Source organism: Oryctolagus cuniculus, chromosome 4, assembly GCF_964237555.1.
Source record: "Oryctolagus cuniculus chromosome 4, mOryCun1.1, whole genome shotgun sequence".
Taxonomy (NCBI): Eukaryota; Metazoa; Chordata; class Mammalia; order Lagomorpha; family Leporidae; genus Oryctolagus; species Oryctolagus cuniculus.
This window is the reverse complement of record NC_091435.1, coordinates 127449659-127464035: the sequence shown is the minus strand read 5'-3', so window position 1 is coordinate 127464035 and position 14377 is coordinate 127449659. Positions and strand designations below refer to the sequence as shown.

The following is a 14377-nucleotide window of genomic DNA, read 5'->3' as shown; positions in this document are numbered from 1 at the left end:
GTAATATAATGTGCTCTGTGTTTTGTGAAATGACAATTACATTTCTCACATACAGAGATGTGTCATTAGGAAGTGCAATGGGGGCACCATGCTATCATCCCTTGGGGTGAATGAAGTGTGGTATTGATCAAAGTAGACTTCTTCTTGATGATGCATTAAGTGCCTGTTTTTTTTTAATTCAGGCACTATCAAACAATGTAGCTTTCAAGCACGTCTAATTGTATATTAAGTTAGACTGTGCATTTCCTAAGTTGAATTTTTTCATGCAAATAAACAAGCTTTATTTTTCTTTCTTTAATTTTGTTACGGCCACCTGTATTTTTCCTATCTTGGAACCAGAGATTCAATAAGTCCCTTTCACTTCATATCAAATAAGAGAACTCAACTTTGTTACTGAACTAAATTTTTAGTAACTATTATCTTCTTCCCTTCCTTAGAAACTATTTAACCAACCTTATCCCAGAAAGATATTGCATAACTGGAAATTTGTCATCTTACTATCAATGTCCTCAGGTAAGTTACTTGAATATTATTTCACTATGCTTATCCTACTCTTTAAAATAGCATAACATTCTTCTCACAAGCATTAATGTTCCCTGGAAATTTCATGAGAATTGTGAGTTGTTTTTAAACACAAAAAGTGCTTTGATCTTTCTCTGTGAGAAAAGATGTATGATTTACAAGCCCCTTTTAACCTACAAATTCTACATTATGTGTCTGATGAGCACAAAACACGCTGGATGTTCTACAGGGAATAAGGGAAGTGGTAAGATGAGATCCCTGTTCTCAATGACTTTATAATTATCATGGCAAGACAAAATAGAATTACCTAGAAATGGTAATATTATTTTTGTACTTGATAACCACTAACACTTTCTCTCAGAAAACTCAGTATTATCAATTCCTTCCCGTTTTTTATTGCTCAATCACATTGAATACAAACTTCCTTTCACATGCTCATCCCCACTGTTACACTCAGATTCCACAAAATTATCATTCTACACAATTATCTTGCTGGCATGATGGAACAGCCTTTCTGGAAAGGAAACCAACGCCACACAGGCAGCAAAGCACTGTTAAATTAGGAAACAGAGGCTCTTGTCAGCTACATTAACCCCTGCATTGAGTTGGATGAAAGTTGATATCGCCCTTGATGTTAAACAATAGACTGAGATCTCTGCCACCTGCAACCAACACTTTGCTTTCTGACACACACAGGAAAAGCCAAAGAAGCTGTATAGTAAACAGCTATTCAGAATGTGTTCAGGAATATAAGTTTTAGTTTCAAGCATGCCTGTTGCATGTCTGCACACAAATGAATGCACACACGCTAATTACTAATGCCTCAAATTTTAAATGAATTCAGCTACATTTTTTAGCAGTAATCCAATTTTCCTTTGCATAAATTTAAAACAATGAGATACTAAGTTCTTGTGGAAAATTTGATTCTTGTATAAAATCAATTGATTTGGGCATGTTTTGAATACAATGATATTAGATATTATCTCAAGGTAAAAAAATTGGTTCCTGAGTTCTCAATGAAATTTATGTATAATTTAATGAAAATGTAACAATACATATAAACTATATAAATATATAAACAATATATGTATTTATATGTAACTCAGTAACTTCATAGTATGCCAAGTAATCAACTGGGAGTCTTTTTCCAAGGGACTAAAGGAGAAGATGACTTTCTTTTGCCCTATTTTTGTAGTTCTCAGTCAGTATAATTTTGTTCTCCAGGGAAACTTTGGTAATGTGTGAAAGCACTTATATAACTACCACTACTGGGGTAGAGAGATCAGAAGGAAGGAGTCACTGGCATCTAGTAAGTAGAGACCAGGAATGCTGTTGAACTGCCTACAGTGCACTTTGAGCACAATGTACAACAATGAAGAATTCTCGGGCTCAAAGTATCTTTACTAATGACGTGGAGAAATTGTGCACCAGAGACTTCTTATGGTTCAGATATTTAACTAGAATTTACATTTAAATAGAATTAGCAAAACTATTAAGAGAAAGCAATAGAAATGTTGCCCACATTTGATCTTAGGAAACCAAACATTGTCCCTCTTAAACTACAACTATATTCTCTAATAATTTGATGGTATAGGGTCAAAGATTCATATCTATAATCCATGTTCAGTGGATTTTTGTGTAAGCTATAAGGTAGGGGTCTCGCTTCAAGATTCTGCACATGATAGAAATTTGGACATTTGGAAGCAAACTAAACAAATATTTTGTGAAAACAGAAGGTAGAGTTTATTACAGTTATATTTCATTATTTTGGGTATTAACTCAAGAACTATTTTTTTTTAATCTTCAGTGTCTAAGAGGACACTTCAAAAAGTCCCTGAAAAAGGACGTTAAAAGAGAAATTATAATTTGGTGCAGAAAAGGAAGTCTATTCATTCAAGGACTAATCAGTTCATGAAAATGCATATTATAAAAGAAAACTATGGATGAATTTCAAAATTGTACATAAAATAAACTCATGTTAATTCCATTTTCTACAAAAGTTTTGGGATACCCTATACATCCATTTAGGTTTCTATTTTTAGTATTTTATTTATTTGAAACATAGAGAAAGACACATAAAGAGGGTGCAGGCATGTCTACTAATTCACTCCCCAAATGCCCACAATGTCCAGAGCTGGACTGATGTGGGATATGGGTGTCATGACTGCAAAATACCTACTCTTAACTTATGAAAATATATCATGTTAATGAGTTATGTGATTGTTTTTGTTTGTGTAAAACACACTAACTTGATTCCTTGCATTCAGAAGTTCCTAAGTATCCTTTTGACAAATCATTTTTCATCTTATAATGACTTAAATAAAATAAGTCATATAAAATATATATAGGAGATGGTATTTGAAAATACTAAATTTTCTGTAAAAAGTCTAATGCCTGCCATGGATGTCTTTGAACCTTAAGTCTGAGAAATTGAATATCAGATTTTATTCTAATAACTCTGCTGTTTGATATTCATTTCAGCATAGCTATATTTCAGGACTTGATTATAGAAAAACCTCTCAGCAAACTCTGCCACAAAGGAATACCTTCTTTGACTAATTTGTAGAATTCCACACTGACATTAATTCAAGAAAGACCACATTTTGTGGAATATTTGATTTAACTTTGAAGACATAGTACAAAGCCAAAGATGCAATACCCCTACATAACTAATATGGATAATGACTCGGTTGAAACTTGCCTCTTTAAATCACAAGGCTGAATAGCTACTTATACCAAAGATCTCTGGAAGCTCATACAAATGCTGCCAGCACTATTCAGGTCACTGCTATATTACCAGGCAAGAATAAAAGATAATTAAATATATTTTTCAGGTAATTAATACATGAATATGTATAAGATTCTTCAAAAATTCATGGAAATGGCACCATATCATTTAATTCTATTTTTTTAATTAATTAATTTTTTTATTTATTTATTTTTTTTTATTTTTTAACAGGCAGAGTGGACAGTGAGAGAGAGAGACAGAGAGAAAGGTCTTCCTTTGCCATTGGTTCACCCTCCAAAGGCTGCCGCGGCTGGCGCGCTGCGGCCGGCGCACCGCACTGATCCAATGGCAGGAGCCAGGAGCCAGGTGCTTTTCCTGGTCTCCCATGGGGTGCAGGGCCCAAGCACCTGGGCCACCCTCCACTGCACTCCCTGGCCACAGCAGAGAGCTGGCCTGGAAGAGGGCAACCGGGACAGAATCCGGCACCCCAACCGGGACTAGAACCCGGTGTGCCGGCGCCGCTAGGCGGAGGATTAGCCTAGTGAGCCGCGGCGCTGGCCCTTAATTCTATTTTACCCTGAACTTTTTGAAGTACCCATATAGATGTAATTGTTTTAACTTTTATTTAATAAATATAAATTTCCAAAGTACAACTTTTGAATTATAGCGGCTTTCCCCCCATAACATCCTTCACACCCAAAACCACCCCATCTCCCACTTCCTTTCACATCCCATTCTCCATTAAGATTCATTTTCAATTGTCTTTATATACAGAAGATCAATTTTATATATACTAAGTAAACTTTCAAGATTTGCACCCAAACAGATACACAAAGTATAAAGTACTATTTGAGTATTAGTTATGCTGTTAATTCACATAGTACAACACATTAAGGACAGAGGTCTTACATGGGGAGCAAGTGCACAGTGACGCCTGTTGTTGATTTAACAATTGACAATCTTATTTATGATGTCAGTAATCACCCAAGGCTCTTGTCATAAGCTGCCAAGGCTACGGAAGCCTCTGGAGTTCGCCAACTCCAATCTTATTATATAGACAAGGCCATAGTCAAAGTGGAGGTTCTCTCCTCCATTCAGAGAAAGGTACCTCCTTCTTTGATGGCCTTTGTTCCTCCCTCCCCCACCCCCCCCACCCCCCCGCTGGGATCTCACTCACAGCACTCACAGAAATCTTTCACTTAGGTCACTTTTTTTGGCCACAGTGTCTTGGCTTTCCATACCTGAAATACTCTCATGGGTTTTTTGGCAGATCCAAATGCCTTAAGGGCTGATCTGAGGCCAGAGTGCTATTTAGGACATCTACCATTCTATGAGTCTGCTGTGTATCCCCCTTCCCATGTTGGATCATTCTCTCCTTTTTAATTCTATCAGTTAGTATTAGCAGACACTAGTCTTTTTGATATAATACCTTTGAAGCTTAACCCTATCATTATGATCACTTGTGAACTGAAACTGATCACTTTGACTAGTGAGATGGCATTGGTGCATGCCACCTTGCTGGGATTGAATTGGAATTTGCGGAATATTTGTAGCTCTACCATTAGGGGTAACTCTGAGTGAACATGTGCCGAACTGTACATCTCCTCCCTCTCTGATTCCCACTCATATTTAATGGGGATCCCTTTTCAATTAAATTTAAACACCTAGGAATAATTGTGTGTTAATTACAGGGTTCAACCAATAGATTCCAGATTCCTCCATTTTGTTGCAAATGAGTGGATTTCATTTTTTTTTACTGCTGTATAGTATTCTATAGAGTACACATCCCATAATTTCTTTATCCAGTCTTCTGTTGATGGGAATTTAGGTTGATTCCAGGTCTTAGGTATTGTGAATTGAACTGCAATAAACATTGAAGTAGAGACATATATTTTATTTGCCAATTTAATTTCCTTTGGGTAAATTCCAGGGAGTGGGATGGCTGGGTTGCATGGCAGGGTTATATTCAGGTTTCTGATGATATTCCAAACTGACTTCCATAGTTGCTATACCAATTTGCATTGCCTCCAACAGTGGGTTAGTGTACTTTTTTCCCCACATCCTCACCAGCATTTTTGTTGGTTGATTTCTCTTTGCATGGCAGGGTTATATTCAGGTTTCTGAGGATATTCCAAACTGACTTCCATAGTTGCTATACCAATTTGCATTGCCTCCAACAGTGGGTTAGTGTACTTTTTTCCCCACATCCTCACCAGCATTTTTGTTGGTTGATTTCTGTTTGTAAGCCATTCTAACCGGAGTGAGGTGGCAAGAGTGGTCTCGGTTGGAGACAGTACAAATTCGGGTGGCTTTGGCTACACGATAATAGACGTTGCAGGGGAATCTGAGCTTACACTGAGGACACTGAGGTCCTGGGTACAGAGCAGATGAATAGTATACACACTGGGGCTAGAGCTCGAGCACTGATTGCCATCAAGCAGAAGAGCTCAGCTGAGTGGAATTACTTCCCTTCTGAATAAAAAAAAGAGAGAGAAAGATAATATTTACCAAGCCAAACTGGTTGTGTCACCTTTGAAACACCCTTAACCCTGAAGAGCTGAACAGAGATCTCTGGCCACACCCACCACAAGCCTCTAGAGATTCACCAAATGCAGACAGTCCACTTAATCTAGAGTCATAGCATAATGAGAAAAGCAATCATGGCGAGAAAAAAAAAATAAGAAAAAAAAAAAAAAACAAAGAATATCTCCACAATGCAAAACAACAATGCAGAAACCGAGGAAACAAGAACAAGGAAGACATCATGACACTCCCAAATGAACATGACATTCCAATACAAGATTATGAAGAGGATGAGATAGAAGAAATGCAAAATTAGGGTTTCAAAAAATTTATGATAAGAACATTTAGAAGTTATCAAAAACAAATGCATGAAATATAGAAATCCATACAGGACAGAAAATCTCTCTTGTGAAAATGAAATCTTAAGGAGGAATCAAAATGAAATGCAGAAACTACTAGAACATGAAATTGTGATAGTGAAGAGAAATCAAAATGAAATGAAAAATTCAATAGAACTTATGACAAACACATTTGAGTGCCTTAAAACCAGAATCAGTGAGATAGAAGAGAGAAATTGGACTTAGAAGACAGATCACAGGAAAGTACACCACAGAAAACTTCCTGAGTTTGGAGAAGGAAGAGGCATCCAAGTAGAGGAAGCACAAAGAACCCCAATATACATGACCAAAAGAGATCCTCACCACAACACATTGTGATCAAACTCACGACAGTGAAACATAAAGAAAAAATCCTAAAATGTGCAAGAGAGAAACATCAGATTACTCTCAGAGGATCTCCAATTAGACTCACAGCAGACTTCTCATCAGAAACCCTACAGACTCTGAGGGGATGGTAAGATATAGCCCAGGTACTAAGAGAAAAAAACTGCCAGCTCAGCTGTCATTTGTGAATGAAGGTGAAATAAAGACTTTTCATAGCAAACAGAAATTGAAAGAATTTGTCAACACTCATCCAGCCCTGCAAAAGCTGCTTAAAGATGTTTTACACACAGAAACACGGCCATCAGTACAAAAGAAGGCAAAGGAAGCAAATCTCTCAGTAAAAGATCACAGGAAGTTCAAAGTATATATTAGAAATATCTTTGGAAAAATAGCAGGGCAAAGTCACTACTTATCAATAGTCACATTGAATGTAAATGGTCTCAAGTCTCCAGTTACAAAACACAGACTGGTTGAATGGATTTAAAAACCAAACCCATCTATTTGCTGCTTACAAGAAACACATCTCTTCAACAAAGGTGCATGCAGACTGAAAGTGAAAGGTTGGAAAAAGATATTCCTTGCGAACAGAAACAAAAAAAGAGCTGGCATAGCCATCTTTTTTTTTATTATTATTTGACATGTAGAGTTATAGAAAGTGAGAGAGAGAGAGACAGAGAGAAAAGTCTTCTTTCCATTGGTTCACTCCCCAAATGGCTGCTATAGCTGGAGTTGAGATGATCCGAAGCCAAGAGCCAGGTGCTTCTTCCTGGTCTTCCATGTGGGTGCAGGGGCTCAAGCATTTGAGCCATCCACCACTGCTCTCCTGGGTCATAGCAGAGAGCTGGACTGGAAGAGAAGCAACCAGGACCAGAACCTAATGCCCATATGGGATGACAGCACTGCAAGCGGAGGATTAACCAAGTGAACCATGGTGCTGGCCCCTGGTGTATCTATCTTAATATCAGAAAAAATAAACTTTAAGACACAAACTGTTAAGAGAGACAAAGAGGGGCACTATATAATGATTAAGGGATAAATTCAACAGACACATGAAACTATTATAAACGTTTATGCACCTTATTACAGGGCACTGGGTTATTTAAAAGATGTGTTATCCATGCCTATGGGTTGGAAGAATCAATATAATCAAAATATCCATTCTCCCAAAAGCAATTTATAGATTCAATGCAATATCAATAAAAACACCAAAGACATTTTTCACAGATCTGGAAAATATGATGCTGAAATTCATATGGAGGCACAGGAAACCTCAAATAGCTAAAGCAATCTTGTAAAACAAAAACAAAGATGGAGGCATCACAACACCAGATTTCAAGAAATACTACAGGGCAGTTGTAATCAAAACAACGTGGTACTGGTACAGAAACAGATGGATAGACCAATGGAACAAAATAGAAACACCAGAAATCAATCCAAACATCTACAGCCAACTTATATTTGATCAAGGATCTAAAACCAATTCCTGGAGAAAGGACAGTCTATTCAACAAATGGTCCTGGGAAAACTTGATTTCTACATGCAGAAGCCTCACCCTGGTTAGAATGGCTTACATACAGAAATCAACTAACAACAGATACTTGTGAGAATTTGGGAAAAAGTCACACTAATCCACTGTTGGTGTGAATGCAAACTGGTAAAGCCTCTATAGAAGACAGTCTAGAGGTTCCTCAGAAACATGAATATAAACCTACCATACAACCCAGCCATTGACTCCTTGGAATTTACCCAAAGGAAATTAAATTGGCAAATAAAATATATATATATCTACTTCAATGTTTATTGCAGTTCAATTCACAATAACTAAGACCTGGAATCAACCTAAATTCCCAACAGAAGACTGGATAAAGAAATTATGGGATGTGTACTCTATAGACTACTAACAGCAGTAAAAAAAAAAGAAATCCGCTCAATTGCAACAAAATGGAGGAATCTGGAAAATATCATGCTGAGTGAAATAAGCCAGTCCCAAAAGGACAAATATTATATGTTCTCCCTGATCCGTGACAACTAACTGTAAATATAAGTGAACTTGTGCCAAACTGTACATCTCCTCCCACTCTTAATCCCACTCTTATATTTAATGGGGATCACCTTTCAGTTAAATTTAAACACCAAAGAATAATTGTGTGTTAATTAAAGAATTCAACCAATGGTATTAATTAGAAAAAAATGATAAAAAGGAATATAGTAGTAACTTGTTTCTCAACAGTCAGGAGAAGGGCTGATAAAGACATTGTTTCTCATTGTGTCTGTTTCACGTAAACAGGTTTCCTTTGGTGCTCAGTTAGTTGTCACGGATCAGGGAGAACATATGATATTATGGTAGAGCTAGAAACATTCGCGGATTCCAATTTAATCCCAGCAAGGTGGCATGCACCAATGCCATCTCACTAGTCAAAGTGATCAGTTTCAGTTCACAAGTGATCATAATGATAGGGTTAAGCTTCAAAGGTATTATATCAAAAAGACTAGTGTCTGCTAATACTAACTGATAGAATTAAAAAGGAGAGAATGATCCAACATGGGAAGGGGGATACACAGCAGACTCATAGAATGGTAGATGTCCTAAATAGCACTCTGGCCTCAGATCAGCCCTTAAGGCATTTGGATCTGCCAAAAAACCCATGAGAGTATTTCAGGTATGGAAAGCCAAGACACTGTGGCCAAAAAAAGTGACCTAAGTGAAAGATTTCTGTGAGTGCTGTGAGTGAGATCCCAGCGGGGGGGTGGGGGGGGTGGGGGAGGGAGGAACAAAGGCCATCAAAGAAGGAGGTACCTTTCTCTGAATGGAGGAGAGAACCTCCACTTTGACTATGGCCTTGTCTATATAATAAGATTGGAGTTGGCGAACTCCAGAGGCTTCCGTAGCCTTGGCAGCTTATGACAAGAGCCTTGGGTGATTACTGACATCATAAATAAGATTGTCAATTGTTAAATCAACAACAGGCGTCACTGTGCACTTGCTCCCCATGTAAGACCTCTGTCCTTAATGTGTTGTACTATGTGAATTAACAGCATAACTAATACTCAAATAGTACTTTATACTTTGTGTATCTGTTTGGGTGCAAATCTTGAAAGTTTACTTAGTATATATAAAATTGATCTTCTGTATATAAAGATAATTGAAAATGAATCTTAATGGAGAATGGGATGTGAAAGGAAGTGGGAGATGGGATGGTTTTGGGTGTGAAGGATGTTATGGGGGGAAAGCCGCTATAATTCAAAAGTTGTACTTTGGAAATTTATATTTATTAAATAGAAGTTGAAAAATAAAACTCAATTGCTTTTGTATACATAGACAATGCCATGGCTGAGAAAGGAGATTTAAGATCAGTCCCATTCATAATAGCTCCAAAAAATTAAATACCTTGGAATAAATTTAATCAAGAATGTCAAATATCTCAATGCAGTAATTTATAGGCACAATAACAGACTTGTAGAGAATGGGACAGAATAGAAACTCAAAAATATACTTACACATCTACAAGCAACTTATTTCTGACAAAGGAGCTAAAAATCCATCACTGGAGCAAATGGTGAGTGAAAACTGGATCCCCATGTAGAAATGTATGAAACTAGAACACTATCATACTCCTTACACACAAAAAAATCATTCAAAATGTATCAAAGATATAAATCTATGACTCGATACCATAAAATTACTAGAGAACATTGAGGAAACTGCAAGACAGTGCACAGCAAGGAGTTCTTGGAAAAAACCACAGAAGCATAGGCAATCAAAGTCAAAATTGACAAGTCAGATTACATCAAGCTGAGAAGCTTCTGCACTGCAAATGAAACACTTGGCAAAGTGAAGAGGCAACCAACAGAATGGGAGAAAATACTGTAAACTGTGCAACTGATAAAGGATTAACATCCAGAATCTATAAAGAGCTCATGATATTCAACACTAACAAAACAAAAAATACAGTTAGAAATGGGCAAATTACTTGAATAGACATTTTTCATGAAAAGAAATTCAAATGGCCAACAGACACTTAAAAAAAAATGCTCATCACTAGCCATCATGGGAAAGCAAATCAAAACCACAAGGAGCTTCCACCTCACTCTTTCATACAGAAATTTTCAAATAGAAATGCTGGTGAAGACATTCAGAAAAAGGTACCCTAATCCACTCTTGGTAAGAATGTGCCCTGTTATGGCCACTGTGGAAAATATATGGAGATACCTCAGAAATCTGAACACAGACCTACCATATCTATGATCCAGCCATTGCACTCCTGGGAATTTACCCAAACCAAAAGAAATCAGCATCTAGAAGAATTATCTGTATCCCCATGTTTATTGCAGAACAATTCATACTATATAATACCTGGAATCAGTCCAGATATCTATTAACTTTTGATTGGATAAAGAATTTTTATGCTATATGTACACTGTGGAGTACTTCTCAGCTGTAAAAAAATATGAAATCCTGTCTTTGCAGCAAGATCGATGCAACTGGAAACCATTATACTTATTGATATAAGCCTTTCCCAAAAAGACAGGTACCATATATTTTCCCTGGTCCTAGGTAACTAATAGAGTATCTAAAATGTAATATATTAGAGTAAAATTTACATTTTGAGATCTATGATTGTTTATAGCCCTTGTCTCTTCTGTTGGGAAGCAGTGGTTTTTTTTCTTCATTACTATTTGCTGAACTCTTTTATTTACTGTAAGGTTAACTTTATGATCATTAAATGAACTGAAAATAGAGCTGTGTTAAAAATTAAAAGGGGGGGCCAGTGCCATGGCTCAACAGGCTAATCCTCCACCTGCAGCGCTGGCACACCAGGTTCTAGTCCCGGTCGGGGCGCCGGATTCTGTCCTGGTTGCCCCTCTTCCAGGCCAGCTCTCTGCTGTGGCCTGGGAGTGCAGTGGAGGATGGCCCAAGTGCTTGGGCCCTGCACCCACATGAGAGACCAGGAGAAGCACCTGGCTCCTGGATTCGAATCAGCACAGTGCGCCGGCTGCAGCACGCTGGTCGCAGCGGCCATTGGAGAGTGAACCAACAGTAAAGGAAAACCTTTCTCTCTGTCTCTCTCTCTCTCACTGTCCACTCTGCCTGTCAAAAAACAAAACAAAAAAATTAAGAAGGGGAATAGGATATGGAGGAGGAAGAATGTTTGGAGCACTGGTGTGAGTGAAGGTATGGCGAGAAGTATCACTATGTTCCTAAATCTTTATATATGAAATACATGGAACTTTTATAAATTAAATCAAATTTTTAGGAAATAATCTTTTCTTAAGGTCCACGTGGACACAAGTCCTTTACCACACAGTGCTCTCAGACAGACTGGAGTGGAAAGCACTGCATTCAGAAAAACACCAGTGTGATTCATGACACACACTGTGAGCCTTGCAAAGGCACTAAGGTAATTGGAGAAGCACAGCTCACTCATTATCCTGTCCCTGATTGTGATCCTTACACCTTATTCTTGAAGTGCAGGTCAGTAAAGCACCTTGCTTATTAACAAAGACCCTTGTCCACCCCTGTTGTTTCTACTCCCCTTGAGCAGAATTGTTCGTAGCCTCTGTCACTCCCGAGACTTTCCTGTCCATATGAAGAAACATTTCTCAGGCCTACTCCAAGCTTGCTAGCCTTGCTCCAACGCCATAAGTATATATATTAGTGCTTACAGGTTAGGCTGCGGCCTAAAATCTACCTCTGTTCTAACATTAATTTAATTATCATTTCATTTCTGAGCTTCAAGAATCAAAGACATTTAATTCTCTAATATTTAAAGGCAATTGTTTTTATCTTTAGAATTAGTAAAATAAATGTGCTTTATAGCCAACATTTTGGGGAATTTTTTGTTTTGTTTTGTGTTTAAATCATCTCCCTAGAGGGAAAACTCCAGTATCTGTGATTCTCAAGCAAAGATCTGCTGTGAGATACAGGACAGTGAGATTCAACAGAGGTTGACAACTCAAAGAACCACCATGAACACTTATCTTCAGGGAAGCATGTGGTTATTTGTGATGAAATGGGAGCCACCAAAGGTTTCAGGCCTGCCTTTAATAGAAGCAGAATTTCTTCCTGACAGGGTACAAATTGCTGGGGAAATATTTGTCTAACCTGTTAAGGAGGTGGAGTTTCCTGCATCATCCAGGTTTATGTCTCTGACCTTACATGGAAGAGTTACTGTGATAGGCTTCTCTGATTTTTTTAGTTAGGAACTTAGAGACCTGGAGTCTATTCTCCATGCATAAAAATGGCAAGAAGAAGAATTTATTCCCTTTAGAAATTCACAGGTAAGTGGATGCTCTTCTAGATTGAGATGTTAATGATTTTGTCAATTTCCTTGTCTTTAAGGAAATGTGAATATAATAATATCAATTATAACAGTATTAGTAGTGTTGTTAACATAGCTTCAAGCTCACAGAATCACGCACTATAATGCTTGAATGACTTTCTTGAATGCTGGTCTGGGCTTTCTTCCTAAATTTGATTGACTCCCTTGAGCTTTGGAAAAGAATTACGTAAACTATCTATCAACTAACATTCTCCATCTTGTAATTCTTCGCATACTCACAATTCAAAAGCTAACCAAACATAATTGGAAATTACAAGCATCTAAAACAGATAATTATCTTCCCAGAATTAAGTTCCTTTGGGAAACTATTTTTACTCAAATAGTTCACTAGAATGGACTCTTTCCAAAGAAAATGTGATAGCATCTTAATCCAGATTTATTTGTTGCCTTTAACTTCAGCCTTGGTTGTGAACAGCAATAGCACCAAAGATTTAAGACATATTACACTCATGTCAGAATTACTTACAGTACAAAGGATCTACATTAAGTTCTAGAATGACATACTTCCCTTTGCTTATGGTCCTATTCAGAGGTCAAAGAAAATCTTTCTACTGGACTAAATATAGGCAAGTATATTGACTGCAATATTTCAAGCTTTGCTAATGAAATAAGAAGTCAACAAATATTATGTAATTTCTACTTCCTGCCAAGATAAAATAATAAAGACCAAGTCTACCTTTTGACCTCAAACAAGAACAATCCTATAAAATTTATGTTTATGGGAAAAAGGGACACTAACACACGGTTGGTGGGAATGCAAACTGGTTAAGCCACTATGGAAGTCAATCTGGAGGTTCGTCAGAAACCTGAATATAACCCTACCATACAATACAGCCATACCACTCCTTGGAATTTACCCAGAGGAAATTAAACTGGCAAACAAAAAAGTTGTCTGCACATTAATGTTTATCGCAGCTCAATTCACAATAGCTAAGACTTGGAACCAACCCAAATGCCCATCAACAGTAGACTGGATAAAGAAATTATGGGACATGTACTCTATAGAATATTATACAGCAGACAAAAACAATGAAACCTGGTCATTTGCAACAAGATGGATGAATCTGGAAAACATTATGCTGAGTGAATTAAGCCAGTCCCAAAGGGACAAATATCATATGTTCTACCTGATCGGCAACAACTAACTGAGCACCAAAGGGGAAACTTGTTAAAGTGAAATGGACACTATGAGAAACAGTGACTTGATCAGCTCTTGTCCTGAATGTTGATGTACAATTTAATACTTTATCACTTTTAGCATTTTTTTGTTCTAGTACTATTGGTTGAACTCTGTAATTAACACAAAATTATTCTTATGTGTTTAAATTTTACTGAAAAGTGATCCCTGTTAAATATAAGAGTGTGAATAAGAGAGGGAGGAGATGTGTACAATTTGGGACATGCTCAATCAGACTTGCCCCAAATGGTGGAGTTAGAAACATGCCAGGGGATTCCAATACAATCCCATCAAGGTGGCATGTACCAATGCCATCTCACTAGTCCACGTGATCAATTTCAGTTCACAATTGATCACACTGATA

The 14377-nt window shown here is 37.3% G+C and overlaps 1 long non-coding RNA gene across 1 annotated transcript in view; it reads left to right on the top strand.

The window, feature by feature from the left end:
* Positions 1–13498, top strand: part of LOC138849362 (uncharacterized) — a 39709-nt gene extending 26211 nt beyond the window's left edge. Inside the window, exons 2-3 of the long non-coding RNA XR_011388112.1 lie at positions 438–513; positions 12367–13498. This is a non-coding gene — a long non-coding RNA (uncharacterized lncRNA). The remainder of the gene's footprint in view (positions 1–437; positions 514–12366) is intronic.
* The last annotated feature ends 879 nt before the right edge of the window (positions 13499–14377 follow it).